This window comes from Spermophilus citellus (genome assembly GCF_964194105.1).
Source record: "Spermophilus citellus genome assembly, chromosome: 1".
Taxonomy (NCBI): Eukaryota; Metazoa; Chordata; class Mammalia; order Rodentia; family Sciuridae; genus Spermophilus; species Spermophilus citellus.
The window spans coordinates 101,562,870-101,581,490 of record NC_138182.1 but is presented as its reverse complement, the minus strand read 5'-3'; positions in this window follow the sequence as shown (position 1 = coordinate 101,581,490).

Sequence of the window (18,621 nt, the reverse complement as noted above, 5' to 3'; positions counted from 1 at the left end):
TCCCCAGTCACTGCTTAGGGCTACATCAAGAGGAAACAGAACATAGAGATAGAACTTTAAACTGCTTTATTGTGTCAAGTTTCAAGAAGCTAGCACAAACCGTGATTGATTTACAGTTCCAAATACATCTATCAATATAGGAGAAAACAGAGTGAAACGCCAAAATTCAAACTGTTACTGGAAACGAACGCTTCAACATAGAAGAACGAAATTTGGGGAACCAAGTGGGCTTAGTGTACTGATCATTACCTGAAAGTATCATCCAGGTTGGGTGAAAAAATAGTTGCTGTGATTTTTGGACACTCGTAATTTTTGGAAGCTTGGCAACCCCTTTCAATGTAAGTGTTTCTCCCCAGTCACTGCTTAGGGCTACATCAAGATGATACAGAACATAGAGATAGAACGTGAAACTGCTTTATTGTGTCAAGTTTCAAGAAGCTAGCACAAACCGTGTTTGATTTAGAGTTCCAAATACATCTATCAATATCGGAGAAAACAGAGTGAAATGCCAAAATTCAAACTGTTACTGGAAACGAACGCTTCAACATAGAAGAACGAAATTTGGGGAAACAAGTGGGCTTAGTGTACTGATCATTACCTGAAAGTATCATCCACTTTGGGTGAAAAAATAGTTGCTGAGATTTCTGGAGACTCGTAATTTTTGGAAGCTTGGCAACCCCTTTCAATGAAAGGGTTTCTCCCCAGTCACTGCTTAGGGCTACATCAAGAGGAAACAGAACATAGAGATAGAACGTGAAACTGCTTTATTGTGTCAAGTTTCAAGAAGCTAGCACAAACCGTGTTTGATTTAGAGTTCCAAATACATCTATCAATATAGGAGAAAACAGAATGAAACACCAAAATTCAAACTGTTACTGGAAACGAACGCTTCAACATAGAAGAACGAAATTTGGGGAACCAATTGAGCTTAGTGTACTGGTCATTACCTGAAAGTATCATCCAGTTTGGGTGAAAACAGCTTTGCTGAGATTTGTAGAGACTCGCAATTTTGGGAAGCTTGGCAACCCCTTTCAATTAAAGTGTTTCTCCTCACTCACTCTGAGTGCTACAGCAAGAGGAAACAAAACATAGAGATAGAACCTGAAACTCCTTTACTGTGTCAAGTTTAAAGAAGCTAGCACAAACCGTGTTTGATTTAGAGTTCCAAATACATCTATCAATATAGGAGAAAACAGAGTGAAACGCCAAAATTCAAACTGTTACTGGAAACGAACGCTTCAACATAGAAGAACGAAATTTGGGGAACCAAGTGGGCTTAGTGTACTGATCATTACCTGAAAGTATCATCCAGGTTGGGTGAAAAAATAGTTGCTGTGATTTTTGGACACTCGTAATTTTTGGAAGCTTGGCAACCCCTTTCAATGTAAGTGTTTCTCCCCAGTCACTGCTTAGGGCTACATCAAGAGGAGACAGAACATAGAGATAGAACGTGAAACTGCATTACTGTGTCAAGTTTCAAGAAGCTAGCACAAACCGTGTTTGGTTTAGAGTTCCAAATACATCTATCAATATAGGAGAAAACAGAGTGAAACGCCAAAATTCAAACTGTTACTGGAAACGAACGCTTCAACATAGAAGAACGAAATTTGGGGAACCAAGTGGGCTTAGTGTACTGATCATTACCTGAAAGTATCATCCAGTTTGGGTTAAAAAATAGTTGCTGAGATTTCTGGAGACTCGCAATTTTGGGAAGCTTGGCAACCCCTTTCAATGAAAGTGTTTCTCCTCAGTCACTGCTGAGTGCTACATCGAAGAGGAAACAGAACATAGAGATAGAACGTGAAACTGCTTTACTGTGTCAAGTTTCAAGAAGCTAGCACAAACCTTGTTTGGTTTAGAGTTCCAAATACATCTATCAATATAGGAGAAAACAGAGTGAAACGCCAAAATTCAAACTGTTACTGGAAACGAACGCTTCAACATAGAAGAACGAAATTTGGGGAACCCAGTGGGCTTAGCGTACTCATCATTACCTGAAAGTATCATCAAGTTTGGGTGAAAAAATAGATGCTGAGATTTCTGGAGACTCGTAATTTTTGGAAGCTTGGCAACCCCTTTCAATGAAAGTGTTTCTCCTCAGTCACTGCTTAGGGCTACATCAAGAGGAGACAGAACATAGAGATAGAACGTGAAACTGCTTTACTGTGTCAAGTTTCAAGAAGCTAGCACAAACCGTGTTTGATTTAGTGTTCCAAATACATCTGTCAGTATAGGAGAAAACAGAGTGAAACGCCAAAATTCAAACTGTTACTGGAAACGAACGCTTCAACATAGAAGAAAGAAATTTGGGGAACCAAGTGGGCTTAGTGTACTGATCATTACCTGAAAGTATCATCCAGTTTGGGTGAAATCATAGTTGCTGAGATTTCTGGAGACTCGTAATTTCTGGAAGCTTGGCAACCTCTGTCAATGAAAGTATTTTTCCCCAGTCACTGCTTAGGGCTACATCCAGAGGAAACAGAACATAGTGATAGAACGTGAAACTGCTTTACTGTGTCAAGTTTCAAGAAGCTAGCACAAACCGTGTTTGATTTAGAGTTCCAAATACATCTGTCAGTATAGGAGAAAACAGAGTGAAACGCCAAAATTCAAACAGTTACTGGAAGCGAACGCATCAACATAGAAGAACGAAATTTAGGGAACCAAGTGGGCTTAGTGTACTGATCATTACCTGAAAGTATCATCCAGTTTGGGTGAAATCATAGTTGCTGAGATTTCTGGAGACTCGTAATTTCTGGAAGCTTGGCAACCCCTTTCAATGAAAGTGTTTCTCCTCAGTCACTGCTGAGTGCTACATCAAGAGGAAAGAAAACATAGAGATAGAACTTGAAACTGCTTTACTGTGTCAAGTTTCAAGAAGCTAGCACAAACCGTGTTTGATTTAGAGTTCCAAATACATCTGTCAGTATAGGAGAAAACAGAGTGAAACGCCAAAATTCAAACAGTTACTGGAAGTGAACGCTTCAACATAAAAGAACGAAATTTGGGGAACCAAGTGAGCTTAGTGTACTGATCATTACCTGAAAGTATCATCCAGTTTGGGTGAAAAAATAGTTGCTGAGATTTCTGGAGACTCGCAGTTTTGGGGAGCTTGGCAACCCCTTTCAATGAAAGTGTTTCTCCTCAGTCACTGCTGAGTGCTACATCAAGAGGAAACAGAACATAGAGATAGAACGTGAAACTGCTTTACTGTGTCAAGTTTCAAGAAGCTAGCACAAACCGTGTTTGGGTTAGAGTTCCAAATACATCTATCAATATAGGAGAAAACAGAGTGAAACGCCAAAATTCAAACTGTTACAGGAAACGAACGCTTCAACATAGAAGAACGAAATTTGGCGAACCAAGTGGGCTTAGCGTACTGATCATTACCTGAAAGTATCATCCAGTATGGGTGAAATCATAGTTGCTGAGATTTCTGGAGACTCGTAATTTCTGGAAGCTTGGCAACCCCTTTCAATGAAAGTGTTTCTCCCCAGTCACTGCTTAGGGCTACATCAAGAGGAGACAGAACATAGAGATAGAACTTGAAACTGCTTTATTGTGTCAAGTTTCAAGAAGCTAGCACAAACCGTGTTTGATTTAGAGTTCCAAATACATCTATCAATATAGGAGAAAACAGAGTAAAACGCCAAAATTCAAACTGTTACTGGAATCGAACGCTTCAACATAGAAGAACGAAATTTGGCGAACCAAGTGGGCTTAGTGTACTGATCATTACCTGAAAGTATCATCCAGGTTGGGTGAAATCATAGTTGCTGAGATTTCTGGAGACTCGTAATTTCTGGAAGCTTGGCAACCCCTGTCAATGAAAGTATTTCTCCCCAGTCACTGCATAGGGCTACATCCAGAGGAAACAGAACATAGAGATAGAACGTGAAACTGCTTTACTGTGTCAAGTTTCAAGAAGCTAGCACAAACCGTGTTTGATTTACAGTTCCAAATACATCTGTCAGTATAGGAGAAAACAGAGTGAAACGCCAAAATTCAAACAGTTACTGGAAGCGAACGCTTCAACATAAAAGAACGAAATTGGGGGAACCAAGTGAGCTTAGTGTACTGATCATTACCTGAAAGTATCATCCAGTTTGGGTTAAAAAATAGTTGCTGAGATTTCTGGAGACTCGCAATTTTGGGAAGCATGGCAACCCCTTTCAATGAAAGTGTTTCTCCTCAGTCACTGCTGAGTGCTACATCAAGAGGAAACAGAACATAGAGATAGAACGTGAAACTGCTTTACTGTGTCAAGTTTCAAGAAGCTAGCACAAACCGTGTTTGGTTTAGAGTTCCAAATACATCTATCAATATAGGAGAAAACAGAGTGAAACGCCAAAATTCAAACAGTTACTGGAAGCGAACGCTTCAACATAAAAGAACGAAATTTGGGGAACCAAGTGAGCTTAGTGTACTGATCATTACCTGAAAGTATCATCCAGTTTGGGTTAAAAAATAGTTGCTGAGATTTCTGGAGACTCGCAATTTTGGGAAGCTTGGCAACCCCTTTCAATGAAAGTGTTTCTCCTCAGTCACTGCTGAGTGCTACATCAAGAGGAAACAGAACATAGAGATAGAACGTGAAACTGCTTTACTGTGTCAAGTTTCAAGAAGCTAGCACAAACCGTGTTTGGTTTAGAGTTCCAAATACATCTATCAATATAGGAGAAAACAGAGTGAAACGCCAAAATTCAAACTGTTACTGGAAACGAACGCTTCAACATAGAAGAACGAAATTTGGGGAACCAAGTGGGCTTAGTGTACCTATTATTACCTGAAAGTATCATCCAGTTTGGGTGAAATCATAGTTGCTGAGATTTCTGGAGACTCGTAATTTCTGGAAGCTTGGCAACCCCTGTCAATGAAAGTATTTCTCCCCAGTCACTGCTTAGGGCTACATCCAGAGGAAACAGAACATAGAGATAGAACATGAAACTGCTTTACTGTGTCAAGTTTCAAGAAGCTAGCACAAACCGTGTTTGATTTAGAGTTCCAAATACATCTGTCAGTATAGGAGAAAACAGAGTGAAACGCCAAAATTCAAACAGTTACTGGAAGCGAACGCTTCAACATAAAAGAACGAAATTTGGGGAACCAAGTGAGCTTAGTGTACTGATCATTACCTGAAAGTATCATCCAGTTTGGGTTAAAAAATAGTTGCTGAGATTTCTGGAGACTCGCAATTTTGGGAAGCTTGGCAACCCCTTTCAATGAAAGTGTTTCTCCTCAGTCACTGCTGAGTGCTACATCAAGAGGAAACAGAACATAGAGATAGAACGTGAAACTGCTTTACTGTGTCAAGTTTCAAGAAGCTAGCACAAACCGTGTTTGGTTTAGAGTTCCAAATACATCTATCAATATAGGAGAAAACAGAGTGAAACGCCAAAATTCAAACTGTTACTGGAAACGAACGCTTCAACATAGAAGAACGAAATTTGGGGAACCAAGTGGGCTTAGTGTACCTATTATTACCTGAAAGTATCATCCAGTTTGGGTGAAATCATAGTTGCTGAGATTTCTGGAGACTCGTAATTTCTGGAAGCTTGGCAACCCCTGTCAATGAAAGTATTTCTCCCCAGTCACTGCTTAGGGCTACATCCAGAGGAAACAGAACATAGAGATAGAACATGAAACTGCTTTACTGTGTCAAGTTTCAAGAAGCTAGCACAAACCGTGTTTGATTTAGAGTTCCAAATACATCTGTCAGTATAGGAGAAAACAGAGTGAAACGCCAAAATTCAAACAGTTACTGGAAGCGAACGCTTCAACATAAAAGAACGAAATTTGGGGAACCAAGTGAGCTTAGTGTACTGATCATTACCTGAAAGTATCATCCAGTTTGGTTTAAAAAATAGTTGCTGAGATTTCTGGAGACTCGCAATTTTGGGAAGCTTGGCAACCCCTTTCAATGAAAGTGTTTCTCCTCAGTCACTGCTGAGTGCTACATCAAGAGGAAACAGAACATAGATATATAACGTAAAACTGCTTTACTGTGTCAAGTTTCAAGAAGCTAGCACAAACCATGTTTGGTTTAGAGTTCCAAATACATCTATCAATATAGGAGAAAACAGAGTGAAACGCCAAAATTCAAACTGTTACTGGAAACAAACGCTTCAACATAGAAGAACGAAATTTGGGGAACCCAGTGGGCTTAGCGTACTCATCATTACCTGAAAGTATCATCAAGTTTGGGTGAAAAAATGATGCTGAGATTTCTGGAGACTCGTAATTTTTGGAAGCTTGGCAACCCCTTTCAATGAAAGTGTTTCTCCCCAGTCACTGCTTAGGGCTACATCAAGAGGAGACAGAACATAGAGATAGAACGTGAAACTGCTTTACTGTGTCAAGTTTCAAGAAGCTAGCACAAACCATGTTTGGGTTAGAGTTCCAAATACATCTATCAATATAGGAGAAAACAGAGTGAAACGCCAAAATTCAAACTGTTACTGGAAATGAACGCTTCAACATAGAAGAACGAAATTTGGGGAACCAAGTGGGCTTAGTGTACTGATCATTACCTGAAAGTATCATCCAGTTTGGGTGAAATCATAGTTGCTAAGATTTCTGGAGACTCGTAATTTCTGGAAGCTTGGCAACCTCTGTCAATGAAAGTATTTTTCCCCAGTCACTGCTTAGGGCTACATCCAGAGGAAACAGAACATAGTGATAGAACGTGAAACTGCTTTACTGTGTCAAGTTTCAAGAAGCTAGCACAAACCGTGTTTGATTTAGAGTTCCAAATACATCTGTCAGTATAGGAGAAAACAGAGTGAAACGCCAAAATTCAAACAGTTACTGGAAGCGAACGCATCAACATAGAAGAACGAAATTTGGGGAACCAAGTGGGCTTAGTGTACTGATCATTACCTGAAAGTATCATCCAATTTGGGTGAAATCATAGTTGCTGAGATTTCTGGAGACTCGTAATTTCTGGAAGCTTGGCAACCTCTGTCAATGAAAGTATTTTTCCCCAGTCACTGCTTAGGGCTACATCCAGAGGAAACAGAACATAGTGATAGAACGTGAAACTGCTTTACTGTGTCAAGTTTCAAGAAGCTAGCACAAACCGTGTTTGGGTTAGAGTTCCAAATACATCTATCAATATAGGAGAAAACAGAGTGAAACGCCAAAATTCAAACTGTTACTGGAAACGAACGCTTCAACATAGAAGAACGAAATTTGGCGAACCAAGTGGGCTTAGCGTACTGATCATTACCTGAAAGTATCATCCAGTATGGGTGAAATCATAGTTGCTGAGATTTCTGGAGACTCGTAATTTCTGGAAGCTTGGCAACCCCTTTCAATGAAAGTGTTTCTCCCCAGTCACTGCTTAGGGCTACATCAAGAGGAGACAGAACATAGAGATAGAACGTGAAACTGCTTTACTGTGTCAAGTTTCAAGAAGCTAGCACAAACCGTGTTTGATTTAGAGTTCCAAATACATCTGTCAGTATAGGAGAAAACAGAGTGAAACGCCAAAATTCAAACAGTTACTGGAAGCGAACGCTTCAACATAAAAGAACGAAATTTGGGGAACCAAGTGAGCTTAGTGTACTGATCATTACCTGAAAGTATCATCCAGTTTGGGTTAAAAAATAGTTGCTGAGATTTCTGGAGACTCGCAATTTTGGGAAGCATGGCAACCCCTTTCAATGAAAGTGTTTCTTCTCAGTCACTGCTGAGTGCTACATCAAGAGGAAACAGAACATAGAGATAGAACGTGAAACTCCTTTACTGTGTCAAGTTTCAAGAAGCTAGCACAAACCGTGTTTGGTTTAGAGTTCCAAATACATCTATCAATATAGGAGAAAACAGAGTGAAACGCCAAAATTCAAACAGTTACTGGAAGCGAACGCTTCAACATAAAAGAACGAAATTTGGGGAACCAAGTGAGCTTAGTGTACTGATCATTACCTGAAAGTATCATCCAGTTTGGGTTAAAAAATAGTTGCTGAGATTTCTGGAGACTCGCAATTTTGGGAAGCTTGGCAACCCCTTTCAATGAAAGTGTTTCTCCTCAGTCACTGCTGAGTGCTACATCAAGAGGAAACAGAACATAGAGATAGAACGTGAAACTGCTTTACTGTGTCAAGTTTCAAGAAGCTAGCACAAACCGTGTTTGGTTTAGAGTTCCAAATACATCTATCAATATAGGAGAAAACAGAGTGAAACGCCAAAATTCAAACTGTTACTGGAAACGAACGCTTCAACATAGAAGAACGAAATTTGGGGAACCCAGTGGGCTTAGCGTACTCATCATTACCTGAAAGTATCATCCAGTTTTGGTGAAAACATAGTTCCTGAGATTTCTGGAGACTCGTAATTTTTCTAAGCTTGGCAACCCCTTTCAATGAAAGGTTTCTCCCCAGTCACTGCTTAGGGCTACATCAAGAGGAAAGAAAACATAGAGATAGAACGTGAAACTGCTTTACTGTGTCAAGTTTCAAGAAGCTAGCACAAACCGTGTTTGCTTTAGAGTTCCAAATACATCTATCAATATAGGAGAAAACAGAGTGAAACGCCAAAATTCAAACTGTTACTGGAAACGAACGCTTCAACATAGAAGAACGAAATTTGGGGAACCAAGTGGGCTTAGTGTACCTATTATTACCTGAAAGTATCATCCAGTTTGGGTGAAATCATAGTTGCTGAGATTTCTGGAGACTCGTAATTTCTGGAAGCTTGGCAACCCCTGTCAATGAAAGTATTTCTCCCCAGTCACTGCTTAGGGCTACATCCAGAGGAAACAGAACATAGAGATAGAACATGAAACTGCTTTACTGTGTCAAGTTTCAAGAAGCTAGCACAAACCGTGTTTGATTTAGAGTTCCAAATACATCTGTCAGTATAGGAGAAAACAGAGTGAAACGCCAAAATTCAAACAGTTACTGGAAGCGAACGCTTCAACATAAAAGAACGAAATTTGGGGAACCAAGTGAGCTTAGTGTACTGATCATTACCTGAAAGTATCATCCAGTTTGGGTTAAAAAATAGTTGCTGAGATTTCTGTAGACTCGCAATTTTGGGAAGCATGGCAACCCCTTTCAATGAAAGTGTTTCTTCTCAGTCACTGCTGAGTGCTACATCAAGAGGAAACAGAACATAGAGATAGAACGTGAAACTGCTTTACTGTGTCAAGTTTCAAGAAGCTAGCACAAACCGTGTTTGATTTAGAGTTCCAAATACATCTGTCAGTATAGGAGAAAACAGAGTGAAACGCCAAAATTCAAACTGTTACTGGAAACGAACGCTTCAACATAGAAGAACGAAATTTGGGGAACCAAGTGGGCTTAGTGTACTGATCATTACCTGAAAGTATCATCCAATTTGGGTGAAAACATAGTTCCTGAGATTTCTGGAGACTCGTAATTTTTGGAAGCTTGGCAACCCCTTTCAATGAAAGGGTATCTCCCCAGTCACTCCTTAGGGCTACATCAAGAGGATACAGAACATAGAGATAGAACGTGAAACTGCTTTATTGTGTCAAGTTTCAGGAAGGTAGCACAAACCGTGTTTGATTTAGAGTTCCAAATACATCTATCAATATAGGAGAAAACAGAGTGAAACTGGAAAATTCAAACTGTTATTGGAAACGAACGCTTCAACATAGAAGAACGAAATTTGGGGAACCAATTGAGCTTAGTGTACTGGTCATTACCTGAAAGTATCATCCAGTTTGGGTGAAAACAGGTTTGCTGAGATTTGTAGAGACTCGCAATTTTGGGAAGCTTGGCAACCCCTTTCAATGAAAGTGTTTCTCCTCACTCACTCTGAGTGCTACAGCAAGAGGAAACAAAACATAGAGATAGAACGTGAAACTCCTTTACTGTGTCAAGTTTCAAGAAGCTAGCAAAAACCGTGTTTGATTTAGAGTTCCAAATACATCTATCAATATAGGAGAAAACAGAGTGAAAGGCCAAAATTCAAACTGTTACTGGAAACGAACACTTCAACATAGAAGAACGAAATTTGGGGAACCAAGTGGGCTTAGTCTACTGATCATTACCTGAAAGTATCATCCAGGTTGGGTGAAAAAATAGTTGCTGTGATTTCTGGACACTCGTAATTTTTGGAAGCTTGGCAACCCCTTTCAATGTAAGTGTTTCTCCCCAGTCACTGCTTAGGGCTACATCAAGAGGAAACAGAACATAGAGATAGAACTTTAAACTGCTTTATTGTGTGAAGTTTCAAGAAGCTAGCACAAACCGTGTTTGATTTAGAGTTCCAAATACATCTATCAATATAGGAGATAACAGAGTGAAACGCCAAAATTCAAACTGTTACTGGAAACGAACGCTTCAACATAGAAGAACGAAATTTGGGGAACCAAGTGGGCTTAGTGTACTGATCATTACCTGAAAGTATCATCCAGGTTGGGTGAAAAAATAGTTGCTGTGATTTTTGGACACTCGTAATTTTTGGAAGCTTGGCAACCCCTTTCAATGTAAGTGTTTCTCCCCAGTCACTGCTTAGGGCTACATCAAGAGGATACAGAACATAGAGATAGAACGTGAAACTGCTTTATTGTGTCAAGTTTCAAGAAGCTAGCACAAACCGTGTTTGATTTAGAGTTCCAAATACATCTATCAATATCAGAGAAAACAGAGTGAAATGCCAAAATTCAAACTGTTACTGGAAACGAACGCTTCAACATAGAAGAACGAAATTTGGGGAAACAAGTGGGCTTAGTGTACTGATCATTACCTGAAAGTATCATCCACTTTGGGTGAAAAAATAGTTGCTGAGATTTCTGGAGACTCGTAATTTTTGGAAGCTTGGCAACCCCTTTCAATGAAAGGGTTTCTCCGCAGTCACTGCTTAGGGCTACATCAAGAGGAAACAGAACATAGAGATAGAACGTGAAACTGCTTTATTGTGTCAAGTTTCAAGAAGCTAGCACAAACCCTGTTTGATTTAGAGTTCCAAATACATCTATCAATATAGGAGAAAACAGAATGAAACACCAAAATTCAAACTGTTACTGGAAACGAACGCTTCAACATAGAAGAACGAAATTTGGGGAACCAATTGAGCTTAGTGTACTGGTCATTACCTGAAAGTATCATCCAGTTTGGGTGAAAACAGGTTTGCTGAGATTTGTAGAGACTCGCAATTTTGGGAAGCTTGGCAACCCCTTTCAATTAAAGTGTTTCTCCTCACTCACTCTGAGTGCTACAGCAAGAGGAAACAAAACATAGAGATAGAACGTGAAACTCCTTTACTGTGTCAAGTTTAAAGAAGCTAGCACAAACCGTGTTTGATTTAGAGTTCCAAATACATCTATCAATATAGGAGAAAACAGAGTGAAACGCCAAAATTCAAACTGTTACTGGAAACGAACGCTTCAACATAGAAGAACGAAATTTGGGGAACCAAGTGGGCTTAGTGTACTGATCATTACCTGAAAGTATCATCCAGGTTGGGTGAAAAAATAGTTGCTGTGATTTTTGGACACTCGTAATTTTTGGAAGCTTGGCAACCCCTTTCAATGTAAGTGTTTCTCCCCAGTCACTGCTTAGGGCTACATCAAGAGGAGACAGAACATAGAGATAGAACGTGAAAGTGCATTACTGTGTCAAGTTTCAAGAAGCTAGCACAAACCGTGTTTGGTTTAGAGTTCCAAATACATCTATCAATATAGGAGAAAACAGAGTGGAACGCCAAAATTCAAACTGTTACTGGAAACGAACGCTTCAACATAGAAGAACGAAATTTGGGGAACCAAGTGGGCTTAGTGTACTGATCATTACCTGAAAGTATCATCCAGTTTGGGTTAAAAAATAGTTGCTGAGATTTCTGGAGACTCGCAATTTTGGGAAGCTTGGCAACCCCTTTCAATGAAAGTGTTTCTCCTCAGTCACTGCTGAGTGCTACATCGAAGAGGAAACAGAACATAGAGATAGAACGTGAAACTGCTTTACTGTGTCAAGTTTCAAGAAGCTAGCACAAACCGTGTTTGGTTTAGAGTTCCAAATACATCTATCAATATAGGAGAAAACAGAGTGAAACGCCAAAATTCAAACTGTTACTGGAAACGAACGCTTCAACATAGAAGAACGAAATTTGGGGAACCCAGTGGGCTTAGCGTACTCATCATTACCTGAAAGTATCATCAAGTTTGGGTGAAAAAATAGATGCTGAGATTTCTGGAGACTCGTAATTTTTGGAAGCTTGGCAACCCCTTTCAATGAAAGTGTTTCTCCTCAGTAACTGCTTAGGGCTACATCAAGAGGAGACAGAACATAGAGATAGAACGTGAAACTGCTTTACTGTGTCAAGTTTCAAGAAGCTAGCACAAACCGTGTTTGATTTAGAGTTCCAAATACATCTGTCAGTATAGGAGAAAACAGAGTGAAACGCCAAAATTCAAACAGTTACTGGAAGCGAACGCATCAACATAGAAGAACGAAATTTAGGGAACCAAGTGGGCTTAGTGTACTGATCATTACCTGAAAGTATCATCCAGTTTGGGTGAAATCATAGTTGCTGAGATTTCTGGAGACTCGTAATTTCTGGAAGCTTGGCAACCCCTTTCAATGAAAGTGTTTCTCCTCAGTCACTGCTGAGTGCTACATCAAGAGGAAAGAAAACATAGAGATAGAACTTGAAACTGCTTTACTGTGTCAAGTTTCAAGAAGCTAGCACAAACCGTGTTTGATTTAGAGTTCCAAATACATCTGTCAGTATAGGAGAAAACAGAGTGAAACGCCAAAATTCAAACAGTTACTGGAAGTGAACGCTTCAACATAAAAGAACGAAATTTGGGGAACCAAGTGAGCTTAGTGTACTGATCATTACCTGAAAGTATCATCCAGTTTGGGTGAAAAAATAGTTGCTGAGATTTCTGGAGACTCGCAGTTTTGGGGAGCTTGGCAACCCCTTTCAATGAAAGTGTTTCTCCTCAGTCACTGCTGAGTGCTACATCAAGAGGAAACAGAACATAGAGATAGAACGTGAAACTGCTTTACTGTGTCAAGTTTCAAGAAGCTAGCACAAACCGTGTTTGGGTTAGAGTTCCAAATACATCTATCAATATAGGAGAAAACAGAGTGAAACGCCAAAATTCAAACTGTTACTGGAAACGAACGCTTCAACATAGAAGAACGAAATTTGGCGAACCAAGTGGGCTTAGCGTACTGATCATTACCTGAAAGTATCATCCAGTATGGGTGAAATCATAGTTGCTGAGATTTCTGGAGACTCGTAATTTCTGGAAGCTTGGCAACCCCTTTCAATGAAAGTGTTTCTCCCCAGTCACTGCTTAGGGCTACATCAAGAGGAGACAGAACATAGAGATAGAACTTGAAACTGCTTTATTGTGTCAAGTTTCAAGAAGCTAGCACAAACCGTGTTTGATTTAGAGTTCCAAATACATCTATCAATATAGGAGAAAACAGAGTGAAACGCCAAAATTCAAACTGTTACTGGAAACGAACGCTTCAACATAGAAGAACGAAATTTGGGGAACCCAGTGGGCTTAGCGTACTCATCATTACCTGAAAGTATCATCAAGTTTGGGTGAAAAAATAGATGCTGAGATTTCTGGAGACTCGTAATTTTTGGAAGCTTGGCAACCCCTTTCAATGAAAGTGTTTCTCCCCAGTCACTGCTTAGGGCTACATCAAGAGGAGACAGAACATAGAGATAGAACGTGAAACTGCTTTACTGTGTCAAGTTTCAAGAAGCTAGCACAAACCGTGTTTGGGTTAGAGTTCCAAATACATCTATCAATATAAGAGAAAACAGAGTGAAACGCCAAAATTCAAACTGTTACTGGAAACGAACGCTTCAACATAGAAGAACGAAATTTGGGGAACCAAGTGGGCTTAGTGTACTGATCATTACCTGAAAGTATCATCCAGTTTGGGTGAAATCATAGTTGCTGAGATTTCTGGAGACTCGTAATTTCTGGAAGCTTGGCAACCTCTGTCAATGAAAGTATTTTTCCCCAGTCACTGCTTAGGGCTACATCCAGAGGAAACAGAACATAGTGATAGAACGCGAAACTGCTTTACTGTGTCAAGTTTCAAGAAGCTAGCACAAACCGTGTTTGATTTAGAGTTCCAAATACATCTGTCAGTATAGGAGAAAACAGAGTGAAACGCCAAAATTCAAACAGTTACTGGAAGCGAACGCATCAACATAGAAGAACGAAATTTGGGGAACCAAGTGGGCTTAGTGTACTGATCATTACCAGAAAGTATCATCCAGTTTGGGTGAAATCATAGTTGCTGAGATTTCTGGAGACTCGTAATTTCTGGAAGCTTGGCAACCTCTGTCAATGAAAGTATTTTTCCCCAGTCACTGCTTAGGGCTACATCCAGAGGAAACAGAACATAGTGATAGAACGTGAAACTGCTTTACTGTGTCAAGTTTCAAGAAGCTAGCACAAACCGTGTTTGGGTTAGAGTTCCAAATACATCTATCAATATAGGAGAAAACAGAGTGAAACGCCAAAATTCAAACTGTTACTGGAAACGAACGCTTCAACATAGAAGAACGAAATTTGGCGAACCAAGTGGGCTTAGCGTACTGATCATTACCTGAAAGTATCATCCAGTATGGGTGAAATCATAGTTGCTGAGATTTCTGGAGACTCGTAATTTCTGGAAGCTTGGCAACCCCTTTCAATGAAAGTGTTTCTCCCCAGTCACTGCTTAGGGCTACATCAAGAGGAAACAGAACATAGAGATAGAACGTGAAACTGCTTTACTGTGTCAAGTTTCAAGAAGCTAGCACAAACCGTGTTTGATTTACAGTTCCAAATACATCTGTCAGTATAGGAGAAAACAGAGTGAAACGCCAAAATTCAAACAGTTACTGGAAGCGAACGCTTCAACATAAAAGAACGAAATTTGGGGAACCAAGTGAGCTTAGTGTACTGATCATTACCTGAAAGTATCATCCAGTTTGGGTTAAAAAATAGTTGCTGAGATTTCTGGAGACTCGCAATTTTGGGAAGCATGGCAACCCCTTTCAATGAAAGTGTTTCTCCTCAGTCACTGCTGAGTGCTACATCAAGAGGAAACAGAACATAGAGATAGAACGTGAAACTGCTTTACTGTGTCAAGTTTCAAGAAGCTAGCACAAACCGTGTTTGGGTTAGAGTTCCAAATACATCTATCAATATAGGAGAAAACAGAGTGAAACGCCAAAATTCAAACTGTTACTGGAAACGAACGCTTCAACATAGAAGAACGAAATTTGGCGAACCAAGTGGGCTTAGCGTACTGATCATTACCTGAAAGTATCATCCAGTATGGGTGAAATCATAGTTGCTGAGATTTCTGGAGACTCGTAATTTCTGGAAGCTTGGCAACCTCTGTCAATGAAAGTATTTTTCCCCAGTCACTGCTTAGGGCTACATCCAGAGGAAACAGAACATAGTGATAGAACGTGAAACTGCTTTACTGTGTCAAGTTTCAAGAAGCTAGCACAAACCGTGTTTGGGTTAGAGTTCCAAATACATCTATCAATATAGGAGAAAACAGAGTGAAACGCCAAAATTCAAACTGTTACTGGAAACGAACGCTTCAACATAGAAGAACGAAATTTGGCGAACCAAGTGGGCTTAGCGTACTGATCATTACCTGAAAGTATCATCCAGTATGGGTGAAATCATATTTGCTGAGATTTCTGGAGACTCGTAATTTCTGGAAGCTTGGCAACCCCTTTCAATGAAAGTGTTTCTCCCCAGTCACTGCTTAGGGCTACATCAAGAGGAGACAGAACATAGAGATAGAACGTGAAACTGCTTTACTGTGTCAAGTTTCAAGAAGCTAGCACAAACCGTGTTTGATTTACAGTTCCAAATACATCTGTCAGTATAGGAGAAAACAGAGTGAAACGCCAAAATTCAAACAGTTACTGGAAGCGAACGCTTCAACATAAAAGAACGAAATTTGGGGAACCAAGTGAGCTTAGTGTACTGATCATTACCTGAAAGTATCATCCAGTTTGGGTTAAAAAATAGTTGCTGAGATTTCTGGAGACTCGCAATTTTGGGAAGCATGGCAACCCCTTTCATTGAAAGTGTTTCTCCTCAGTCACTGCTGAGTGCTACATCAAGAGGAAACAGAACATAGAGATAGAACGTGAAACTGCTTTACTGTGTCAAGTATCAAGAAGCTAGCACAAACCGTGTTTGGTTTAGTGTTCCAAATACATCTATCAATATAGGAGAAAACAGAGTGAAACGCCAAAATTCAAACAGTTACTGGAAGCGAACGCTTCAACATAAAAGAACGAAATTTGGGGAACCAAGTGAGCTTAGTGTACTGATCATTACCTGAAAGTATCATCCAGTTTGGGTTAAAAAATAGTTGCTGAGATTTCTGGAGACTCGCAATTTTGGGAAGCTTGGCAACCCCTTTCAATGAAAGTGTTTCTCCTCAGTCACTGCTGAGTGCTACATCAAGAGGAAACAGAACATAGAGATAGAACGTGAAACTGCTTTACTGTGTCAAGTTTCAAGAAGCTAGCACAAACCGTGTTTGGTTTAGAGTTCCAAATACATCTATCAATATAGGAGAAAACAGAGTGAAAGGCCAAAATTCAAACTGTTACTGGAAACGAACGCTTCAACATAGAAGAACGAAATTTGGGGAACCAAGTGGGCTTAGTGTACCTATTATTACCTGAAAGTATCATCCAGTTTGGGTGAAATCATAGTTGCTGAGATTTCTGGAGACTCGTAATTTCTGGAAGCTTGGCAACCCCTGTCAATGAAAGTATTTCTCCCCAGTCACTGCTTAGGGCTACATCCAGAGGAAACAGAACATAGAGATAGAACATGAAACTGCTTTACTGTGTCAAGTTTCAAGAAGCTAGCACAAACCGTGTTTGATTTAGAGTTCCAAATACATCTGTCAGTATAGGAGAAAACAGAGTGAAACGCCAAAATTCTAACAGTTACTGGAAGCGAACGCTTCAACATAAAAGAACGAAATTTGGGGAACCAAGTGAGCTTAGTGTACTGATCATTACCTGAAAGTATCATCCAGTTTGGGTTAAAAAATAGTTGCTGAGATTTCTGGAGACTCGCAATTTTGGGAAGCTTGGCAACCCCTTTCAATGAAAGTGTTTCTCCTCAGTCACTGCTGAGTGCTACATCAAGAGGAAACAGAACATAGATATAGAACGTAAAACTGCTTTACTGTGTCAAGTTTCAAGAAGCTAGCACAAACCGTGTTTGGTTTAGAGTTCCAAATACATCTATCAATATAGGAGAAAACAGAGTGAAACGCCAAAATTCAAACTGTTACTGGAAACAAATGCTTCAACATAGAAGAACGAAATTTGGGGAACCCAGTGGGCTTAGCGTACTCATCATTACCTGAAAGTATCATCAAGTTTGGGTGAAAAAATAGATGCTGAGATTTCTGGAGACTCGTAATTTTTGGAAGCTTGGCAACCCCTTTCAATGAAAGTGTTTCTCCCCAGTCACTGCTTAGGGCTACATCAAGAGGAGACAGAACATAGAGATAGAACGTGAAACTGCTTTACTGTGTCAAGTTTCAAGAAGCTAGCACAAACCATGTTTGGGTTAGAGTTCCAAATACATCTATCAATATAGGAGAAAACAGAGTGAAACGCCAAAATTCAAACTGTTACTGGAAATGAACGCTTCAACATAGAAGAACGAAATTTGGGGAACCAAGTGGGCTTAGTGTACTGATCATTACCTGAAAGTATCATCCAGTTTGGGTGAAATCATAGTTGCTGAGATTTCTGGAGACTCGTAATTTCTGGAAGCTTGGCAACCTCTGTCAATGAAAGTATTTTTCCCCAGTCACTGCTTAGGGCTACATCCAGAGGAAACAGAACATAGTGATAGAACGTGAAACTGCTTTACTGTGTCAAGTTTCAAGAAGCTAGCACAAACCGTGTTTGATTTAGAGTTCCAAATACATCTGTCAGTATAGGAGAAAACAGAGTGAAACGCCAAAATTCAAACAGTTACTGGAAGCGAACGCATCAACATAGAAGAACGAAATTTGGGGAACCAAGTGGGCTTAGTGTACTGATCATTACCTGAAAGTATCATCCAGTTTGGGTGAAATCATAGTTGCTGAGATTTCTGGAGACTCGTAATTTCTGGAAGCTTGGCAACCTCTGTCAATGAAAGTATTTTTCCCCAGTCACTGCTTAGGGCTACATCCAGAGGAAACAGAACATAGTGATAGAACGTGAAACTGCTTTACTGTGTCAAGTTTCAAGAAGCTAGCACAAACCGTGTTTGGGTTAGAGTTCCAAATACATCTATCAATATAGGAGAAAACGGAGTGAAACGCCAAAATTCAAACTGTTACTGGAAACGAACGCTTCAACATAGAAGAACGAAATTTGGCGAACCAAGTGGGCTTAGCGTACTGATCATTACCTGAAAGTATCATCCAGTATGGGTGAAATCATAGTTGCTGAGATTTCTGGAGACTCGTAATTTCTGGAAGCTTGGCAACCCCTTTCAATGAAAGTGTTTCTCCCCAGTCACTGCTTAGGGCTACATCAAGAGGAGACAGAACATAGAGATAGAACGTGAAACTGCTTTACTGTGTCAAGTTTCAAGAAGCTAGCACAAACCGTGTTTGATTTACAGTTCCAAATACA